Source organism: Peromyscus leucopus, chromosome 17 (assembly GCF_004664715.2).
Source record: "Peromyscus leucopus breed LL Stock chromosome 17, UCI_PerLeu_2.1, whole genome shotgun sequence".
In the NCBI taxonomy this organism is placed as follows: Eukaryota; Metazoa; Chordata; class Mammalia; order Rodentia; family Cricetidae; genus Peromyscus; species Peromyscus leucopus.
The window spans coordinates 26,413,680-26,423,472 of NC_051077.1; positions in this window are offsets into that span (position 1 = coordinate 26,413,680).

Here is a 9,793-nt window from a genome sequence, read left to right on the forward strand (position 1 = left end):
ATATGGTTAGCCAATAAAAAAGACATAGGCCTGTCTCAGAATTCAGAAATATATGTCTTGTACCAAGTGAAGGCATGCTAGCATTTCTGCATATAGGTCAATATACTTGAAGACAGAAATACATTATTGTAAAAAATGATTCACCCACCTCTGTCTGAAAATATAGAAACATCTGAGGTGCAGTTTTATTTCATCCTTTAGTATGTCAACACACTGAGCCTGCTTCTTAATTTGGAAATGAGAAAAACCTTATAAAAGAAATAAGCCAATTGGCTAAAAAGCCAATATGAAAGAATCATGGGGAAGCTATATCTCTCAGATGTTTGAGAACTTTGTAGTGCAAATTGTACTGCTCCTTTCTTGTTACCAACAACTTAATTTGGGGCAGGATTGATTGACTAGAATGTTTGCTAATCAGCCTGAAGTAAGACTAGGCTGGGGTCCAACCGAAGTCTGCCAGAACTTCCTTTCCAAAGACAAGGTCGACAGCTGGTCTCATTTCGGTAATGGTTTTGCCCATTATCTTATCATTTGCTTCATTTTATATGGCCCAAATCTCAAATTACAATTGTTTTGAAGACACTCAAGAGACAAGGTAAAAATAAATAAAGATTCCACACACAACATGGAGACAGAGTTAGGAGTACTTGATAATTAGGTTACCTTGCTGTAAACTTTGGTTTCCCTTCCCACTTTTAAAAAAGAGTCAGTGAGTGTATTGTTAGTTATCAGTTATTTCTGACTCTACCTTTCAGATGTAGCTAATGAGACATTGCTGATGAAACAGGAAAAACAACTTTGATTTGACCATCAAAACACACCAATTCTCTCTTGGTCCATGATAATGCTTTTTTTTTTTTTTTTTTTTTTTTTTTTTTTTTTTTTTTTTTTTGTGTGTGTGTGTGTGTGTGTGTGTGTCGTTCTTCAAAGTTTAAAAACAAAGCAAGATGTAATGAAGCCACTAGTGTATCGTAACCACAAGACAGACTGAAAAGTCCCAAATTTCAAACCCTATGGGGAATAGTCATGGAAAATGATGGTGTCGATTAGACTAGATATAGGACAATGGGGAGTAATGGGGTCTAAAGAAAACTTAGGAAGGATATGCTTTTGAAGATTTCCCAAATTTAGTTTATAAAGCAAATACTGTGCTCACAAAAGAAGAGTCAGGGAATATGTATTAGTTACTTCTCTATTGTTGTGATAAAATACCATGGCCAAAGCAACTTCTAGAAGATAGAGTTTATTGGAACTTATAGTTCCAGAGGGATAAGAGTCCATCGTAGTAAAGAGGAGGGAGGCATGATGGCTGGAATTAGAAGCTGAGAGCTCACATCTTGAACTGCAAGCAAAAACAGAGAATAAATGAGAAATGGTGGGATTCTTTAAACTCTCAAGACCCAACCCAAGTGCCATACTTCCTCCAGCAAGACCACACCTACTAACCCTCCTCAAACAGCACCACCAACTTGGGATCAAGTGTTCAAATGTCTGAGACTCGGGGTAGGGGTTGGGATCTCCTTCAAAACACCACAGTGTACATTATCAGCTTTGAAAAAAAAAAAACTAGAGGTTGAAAGACTCTGAACTTACATTTCAGGAACGTCAGTAAGATCTGCTGTCCTTCAGAAGGTAGGTAACAGGAGCTTAAGGCAAAGAGAAAAAGGCAAGAGTAATAAGTCAGTTTGAGTAGCTCATTGTGTTGATAGGAATTAGAAAGGCAGCCCCTTTTGTAGCAGTACAGGCCCGAGGAAAACAAAATGTCTGGATGTCCTGGTGGAACTGGCAATCAGTTCCACAGGTACCCAAATTTTACAGTAAACTGCCTAATTGGTAAGCCCAGAAAGGAAAATCCCTAAAGCCCCGACTTAACAAGATGCTGGCTAATCATCAGCCTTTATTCTTTCTGCTTCCTTGTTCTTCCCCCAACCCCTACCTTGAACTTTTTGGTGGGCTTGAGCCTGAGCAGTTTAACCTGGTACACCAACCAATCAATGTTCCTTACTTTCATTCAAATGAATCAATGAGGTTTATTCCAAATGAACCTGATCTCTGCTCACTGAAAGGATTAATAGACTTGCACTTAAGGCATATTCTGTTTGACCTACGCTTTGTTTAAAACCAGAACAAATAATTACTAGCAGGAAAATGTTGAAAGTTTTCTCTGTATCATCTGCTTTCTTCAGTCTCTCTTCTCATGTGTCAACTGCAGATTCTGGGACTAAACCCCTGTGGTGATGTGACCAATTCTTCATACTAATTTTTTCTATGAATCCCCATTGCAAAAACAATCCAGTCATTTATTTCAATGCCTGCATAGTAGAGTCTTCAACACAGTTTCCTAATCAACAAATACGTAAGAAAAAATAATGACTTTGCAAAGCCTTTTTAGTATCATTAGTTTTTTTGTCTTATAAATTCCTTTGAAGAAAGCACTACTATGATCTTGTTCAGTATGAGACATGGAGAGGTAATACAGTTAGTATAAATCAAAGAACGTGAGCCTTGTTATTTTCTTGCTTTTCAGGTTTTGTAAATTACCTAAACTCTACAAGACTGAAATTTGTCATCTATGAATTAGAAATGACACTACATACCCTAAGCAGCCATTGCAAGAACACATGAAATTGTGTGTTCACATGCCCACCTGTAGTTGGTTGATTTTACTCTTTGATCTTTGGGCTCTTTACTCTTTTGGGGGGCCTGCCAGCCAGATCCCAAATAAATCACATGGAGGCTTATTATTAATTATAAATGCCTGGCCTTACCTTGGCTTGTTTCTTGCCAGCTTTTCTTACCTTAAATTAATCCATTTACCTTTTGCCTCTGGGCTTTTTCCTTTTCTTACTTCTGTATATCTTACTTTCACTCTTACTCCATGGCTGGCTGTGTGGCTGGGTGACTGACCGCTAACGTCCTCCTCTCCTTGTTCTCTTGCTCCTTTTACTTTCTCCTAGATTTCTCCTTCTATTTATTCTCTCTGCCTGCCAGCCCCACCTATCCTTTCTCCTGCCTTGCTATTGGCCATTCAGTTCTTTATTAGACCATCAGGTGTTTTAAACAGGCACAGTAATATAGCTTCACAGAGTTAAACAAATGCAACAAAAAAGAATGCAATATATCTTTGCATCATTAAACAAATGTTCCACAGCATAAAGAAATGTAACATATATTAAAATGATGTTCTACAACACCCACCACCATGTCTCACCCTATTTTTGGTTCCATGAGACCAATAGAGACCTTGTCAACTCTTAGTATGATTAGGTCAGGTAAATAGAGTCTGGAAACTCAAAGTCACCAAACTCACCCCAACACTTCAGAGTTTGCTATTTTTGTGACTTTGAAGAATGATAAATGGGGCAGTAAAAGGGAAGTCTACTGAGAAATAAACAGATCCATATGAATAGGGAGGGACATGAAAGGGAGTTGTCAAATAGTATACTGGGTCAGAGGCTCTTTCTAGTGTTTAGAGTGAGACTGATTGACTCAGGCCATACATAAAGTAGGCAATGATTTTGGAATAAACCTCATTGATTCATTTTAATGGATATAAGGAATATTGATTTGTCTGTGAACCAGGTTAAACTGTTCAGGCTCAAGCCCACCAAAAAAGTTCCAAGTGGGGGTGAGGAGGAAGAGCAAGGAAGCAGAAAGAACAAAGTCGGTGATTAGACAACATCCAGTTGAAACCTTTCAATAATAAGTATAGCTCACCGGGGACTATGAACATAGTGTATGCCTATGGACATTTCATTAGATTTCCTTTTAAATTGTCTTCCTTCCCTCTTTCTTTTCCTTCTTTTCTTCCATCCTGGCCTTAAACATGGAGGGAGTTTTGCTGGCTTATGTGAATTAAAGATCACCAAGAAACATTAAGCAAGTAAGCCACAGAAGGCTGTCAGGGTCAGAGGGAAGGTGTTATGTGGTGGTTCTCAAGCTTTTCGGTGTCAAAACTTCTTGATACACTATGAAAATTTTTGAGATGACTAAAGCACCTTTGTTTTTATTGGGGTATAAAGAAATAATAAAAAAATGTAAGTAAATATATTCAGTATATATTAATATCAAGAAGATTTGAAACTGAAACTTGAAAATCATTTTAATTTTATTAAGAAAATAATAAGTGACATTTGTAAGCTAAGATTCTTTTGTGACAATTTTTCTAATTTTTAACATTTTAATTTTAGGTAAGTTAATTTTTACTAATTTACTTATTCTTTTAGATGCCATATAGCAATATGCTTTATTAAATTAGAGAATATTCTTATCATTTTGTCAGTTTTTATGAGGAATTAATTTATGTCATGATTTGTTTTAATTTTTAGATGTTTCATACAATATATTTTGATCATATTCTTTATCCTTCCTCAACTCCTCCCACATCCTGCCTCACCAACTTTATGTTCTTTCTCTCTCTTAGAAAATCAAAAGACCAAAAGAAAAATATCCCAAACCAAAATAACAACAACAACCACAATAACAACAACAACAACAACAACACACACACACACACACACACACACACACACACACACACACACACACACTCCACAGAAAAGATGGAGTCTGTCTGTTTGGTGTTATCTAACTACTCCTGAGTGTTGAGTTACTCTAAAGAAGGTTGATTTTTTTTCCTCTCCTATCAGTTGCAAAAAGCTTCTTCATTAGTAGTGGGACTTTGTGCCCATTTCTCTTTCTCCGTGCTGGGATGTTGTCTGGCTTGAGCTTGTGCAGGTCTAGACGATGCTATCACAGTCTCTGTAAGTTCACGTGTGCATCAGCATTCTGTCTGGAAAATGCTGTTTTCTTGGAGCTGTCAGCAATCACCGTCTCTTACAATCTTTCCTCCTCCTCCTCCTCCTCCTCCTCCTCCTCCTCCTCCTCCTCTTCCTCCTCCTCCGCTTAGAACCCTGAGCCTTGATGGGAGGCATGCTATGAAGATGAATGCTGCAAAGCCCCTCACTCTGTGCACATTGTCTGATTGCGAATCTCTGTGTTAATTCTTATCTACTGTGAGGAGAAGCATCTGTAATGAGGACTGAGTGATGCACTGATCTATGGATATAGCAATAGCCCATTAGGAGTCATTTTTATGGTGATGTTCTGCAGTCCATGACCTATCTAGTCTCAGGTTCTTGGCCTGACTAATACTGTCAGCTATAAGGTTCCATCTCATGGAGTAGACCTTAAACCCAATTAAAAAGAATAGTTGGTTATCCCGTAACATTTGTGACACTATTACACCAGTGGTATGTCCTGTAGACAGATCACCTCTGTAGGTCACAGGGTACTTAGCTCACAGCTACAGAAGGAAGCTATTCCTTAATCTGTGTCAATCACTCATCATCTGAAGCTACCTGGACCTGTAGCCATTAACTTCCAATGAGCATTCACTGATGTGTGGAATCAAAACCAGCCTCACCCATTTCTGTGAAAACAGTATTTTTATTCATAGCTGCTCTCAAACCTTTTTATCTCTTTTCATCCTATTTTGTTTTTCAACTCCCTCTAAGGGTAAAAATGTTCTATGTTGCCTTAGTGACCAGTATTTTTTCATAAGTCATTTTCCCCCTATTAAGACTGATCTTTAGGGATGTGCACAGCTATTATTCATCCCTAAAAAGGTACATATTCTGTTTGAGCATCTGTGCTGAGAAAACCTTGGATAATGAATTCTAGTCTTTGTTAATAGGGCCAAATGTTAAGATGGTGTCAGGTAATACATATAATCGAGCTTGCTGTTAGTTTCTTCAGATGGATTTACAAATGTATTTAGTTGTGGGAAAACCTAATACACCTCAGCCAATGAATATCATGTCTCTGCATTGTAAGTGTTGATTTCTTTCCAAGCTCTGGTTCATATGTGAGATGAATCTGATGAGATCTTAAAACCAGCCACCAAAGAATGAGTCCCTGAACTTGTAGAATCTGCAGAAACTAGTTCACGCCATCAGGCTGACACTGGGTCACTCCAGAGGAAGCTCGATTTACAGTTTTGGTGGGATGCCTGAGTTTGAAGTAATTCACACCAGAAAGTGGAAGTGAATGTAGTCAAGAGTCCAGTGGGTGCAGGGAACTTGGAGGCAGAATTACTTCAGTCTCAGGATGTGAATATAGAAGTGAAGAGTGAGGATTAGGTTCAGGCTGCAGTGACCTCCTAAAGATCATGACCAACAGTGAAGACAGTTGTTTTATGAATTAACAGGGAAGTTTCCAGTGCTGTGGTAGAACCAACAGCTGTGAACAGTAAATTTTGGGCTAAATCATATGTGGGATTTAGCTATTTATTCCCATCTTCAAACATATTTATTTCCTGATGACTCTTACTATAATAATACCTCCAGAATACTCATAAAGTTTCCTGTTATAATTTTGGAAAAAGTAGTAGCCCCTCAAAGATATATAGTATATACTCATTAAATCACTTACCTAGGGCTTTAAGTTTCAGGAAGAATCTATCTGCATCAGTGATCCACAGTGTTAATTTATTGGCTTATCACTTATGTATATAGTTTCATTTCCACATTACAGGCAAAGCATATCTTTACAGCATTCCTTCTAGGAAACCCTACTTTGTTTTTTTGATCCTCTTCCTTATGGGTTCTGTAATTCTGGTTATCAAAGAGCTGCTACAGTTTCTCTCATTTGAGCAAGCCAGAGGTAAGGGCATGTTAATAATAATTTGTTCCTTCCTTTTTATATAGTATACATAACATTAAAAACTTGTTTGTGAAGAAAAAGGGTAAACACTTTGGGAATGGACAAGCACTGCTGTGTTCTGTCTTTGCAGAGACTATTGTATTAGTTACCTTTCTAGTACTGTGATGAAACACCATGACCAAGGCAACTTAGAGAAGAATTTGTGAGTTTTGGTTCTAGAATTTTAGAGTCCAGGATGGTGGGTGCACAGCAAGCTGAGGGCTCATATCTTTAACAAGAAGCAAGAAGCAGAGATAGTGAACCAGAAATGGTGGGAATCCTTAAACTCTAAGAATACCAAACTCCTTCCCATAAGAGCACACCTCCTAAACTTCCAAAAGCAGCACCACCAACTCACTGCTAAGTACTCAAATGGCTGGGACTACGGGAACTATCTCATTCAAATTGCCACAGCCATGTAGATGACTTCAGTTGAAGCATAGAGTCTCTTTATCCAACACAGTGCTGCATTTTTTTTTTTTTTGCTCACTTTCTGTGATTTCCTGTCTGACTTGGTTCTCCAGCTATGCTAGCCTGCCTTATAATCTTGTCATATCTGATTCTGACCGAGGAGATGCTTGTGATGGCTCCCCTGGAGATTTCTGCCTGTCCTGCCTTTCTATGCATTTCTGACTCCTCACTCCCAAATCTCTTTCTCCATAATCCTTTCCCAACTCTACAGACTGTCATGGAGTCCTGTCTTCCTTTCATACAACGTATGTCTCCATGTGCTTTTGTTTGCTGCTTCCTCAGTAGAATCTGCCACAGAGGCTGATGCATATTGAGTGTTCTAGGAATGCTGGTGCATCAAGGATTGAATCAACAAGCCAACAAACAAAAATCTACTGAAGACCTATTGTGTTCCAGACCTCACTAAGTGATGAGATAAACCAATGCGATGTAGCTTTCTGTCAAGGGGCTCAATATTGCAGAGATAGTCGTTTAAGGAGATGATGATATGCAACATGGGAAGACCTAATACAGAGATGTTAGGTTACTCAGACATTTTGTCTTTGTGAGAAAAGCCCCCTAACCCAAGCAAGTTATGGAAGGAAAGATATATCTTGCTTTGTGTTTCCAGATAGTTGAGACCATCATCATGGGTAGGGCATTGTGGAAGACCTTACATTATTGTCTCCAGGAAGCATAGGGAATGACAGCACCTGTACTCAAGGGCTTTCTCCTTTCCCCTTTTCATTCCCTCCTGCTTATTAATGTTGTCATTCATATTTAAGACAGGTCTTCTTATCTCAGTTAATATGTGAAGATGCCTATACAGACACACCCAGAAGTATGTTTTATTGATCTCCCAGGCATTCCCAACCAACCAAGTTGATGAGATTAACCATCAGAGAGATAAAATCAAAACAAAGAAAATGAGAAAGCAAAAAAGTAAAACAAGAAAAAGCATGACGGGGACACAGAATTTGGGAAGAGAAGGCTCTGAGTGGATGCTAGGGCAGGCAAGGGGAAGGACTTAAATTCTGGTTCTCATACTTGCCGAGCTTCTCTGATTCCATTCCTCTTCGGTAAATGAATAATATTTACCGGTGCCACAGGGAATTGTGAGTCCCACCTAAAGCACACGTGTTATGTTGTCAGGTGGGGTCACTGTCCCTTAATCTCTGGTCAAGATTTGTGTATGTTTCCAACCTCTGCGGGTAGGCGCTCAACAGTGCTTCCTGAAATGTCTTCAGTTTTTCAGAGAGCCATGTTTGCACAGTCACTTCCAAATCTGGTTCCCTCCTTCAATGAATTCTTGCCTTCTGTTCCATCATTTTTGAGCTTGATCCTTGCTTTGGAATCTACTGAGAGCACGTAGGTGCTTCAGGTGGGGAACAGGCTTTCTCAGAATATTAAGCAGAGAAAAGTTAAGATACCGCCACAATCCAGTTAAATTAAGATGGCTTATTAGAAATCCAATCTTAACTCACAGAGTAGCCATGATACTGAATATAGCTTCTCTCTGTTCTCTTATTTTTTCAGGAGCCACACACAAGCAATGAACAAGTCCAGAGCAGCATTTGCATATGGCCCTTCTCCTCGGTGACTTTGGGGTGCTAGGGGTAAATAACATCACATTTGTTTTACAGAAGAGGAGCAATCAGAGGGGCTTGTGACAGCCAGAACTGAAACTCAGGTTCAAACCAAAGAACATTTCTAGTTTTCTTCCGTTCATTTGTTTTCTTGTCAGTTTCCCGCCATAGAATGTAAAGAGTGGAGGGAAATTTCTCCCGCTTCACTTACTAAAACTTTCATATTTAGAGCTCTGAGCTATTGAAATCCTCATGCGCCAAGGAATAACAGAACATATGGAGGAGCTGGAAGATTTTCAAATCAAATATTTCTAAGGAAATACCACCCAACAACCAGCATTATGACATCAGCAGGCATTGAGCAATGCTGTTTCTGGTTCATCTTGATTGTTGGTCACTTAATTGTCCTGGTGTTTGAGTCCTTGTGTCTGTCTGAGTCAGGGTTTCCATTGCTACGAAGAGACACCATGACCATGGCAAGTCTTACAAAGGAAATATTTAAATGGGGTGGCTTACAGTTCAGAGATTTGGTCCGTGATCATCACGGCAGAACGTGGTGGCTTGCAGGCAAACACAGTGCTGGAGAAGGAGCTGAGAATTCTACATCTTGCTCCATAGGCAACAGGAAGAGAGCTATGTCACTGGGTGTAGCTCGAGCATAGGAGACCTCAAAGCTTGTCCCCACAATGACACACTTCCTCCAAGGCCACACCTACTAATATTGCCACTCCCCACGAGCTTAAGGGGGCCAATTACATTGGAACTACCACAGTGTCTGCAAAGCCAGAAGTGACAGGATAGACAGTAAAGGCTGCGGAGTTCCATCTAGTCATCTGTGCCAATTTTAGGCTTCTGAGTTAAGGGTGGCTATCCCGCTGGCATGGTTACGCAGTGTTCACAGGTCTGAGCCAGACATGAAAAGGTGAGTGGGATTTTTCAAAGCAAAACTGTTTGGAAAAGTTTCGTGGCTTTTTTTTTTTTTTTGAGAAAGTGAGAATTGCAATGTAGCAAACAGATGAGACGAGATGAGAAATGGTTAGGGAGCTGGTGTTCTG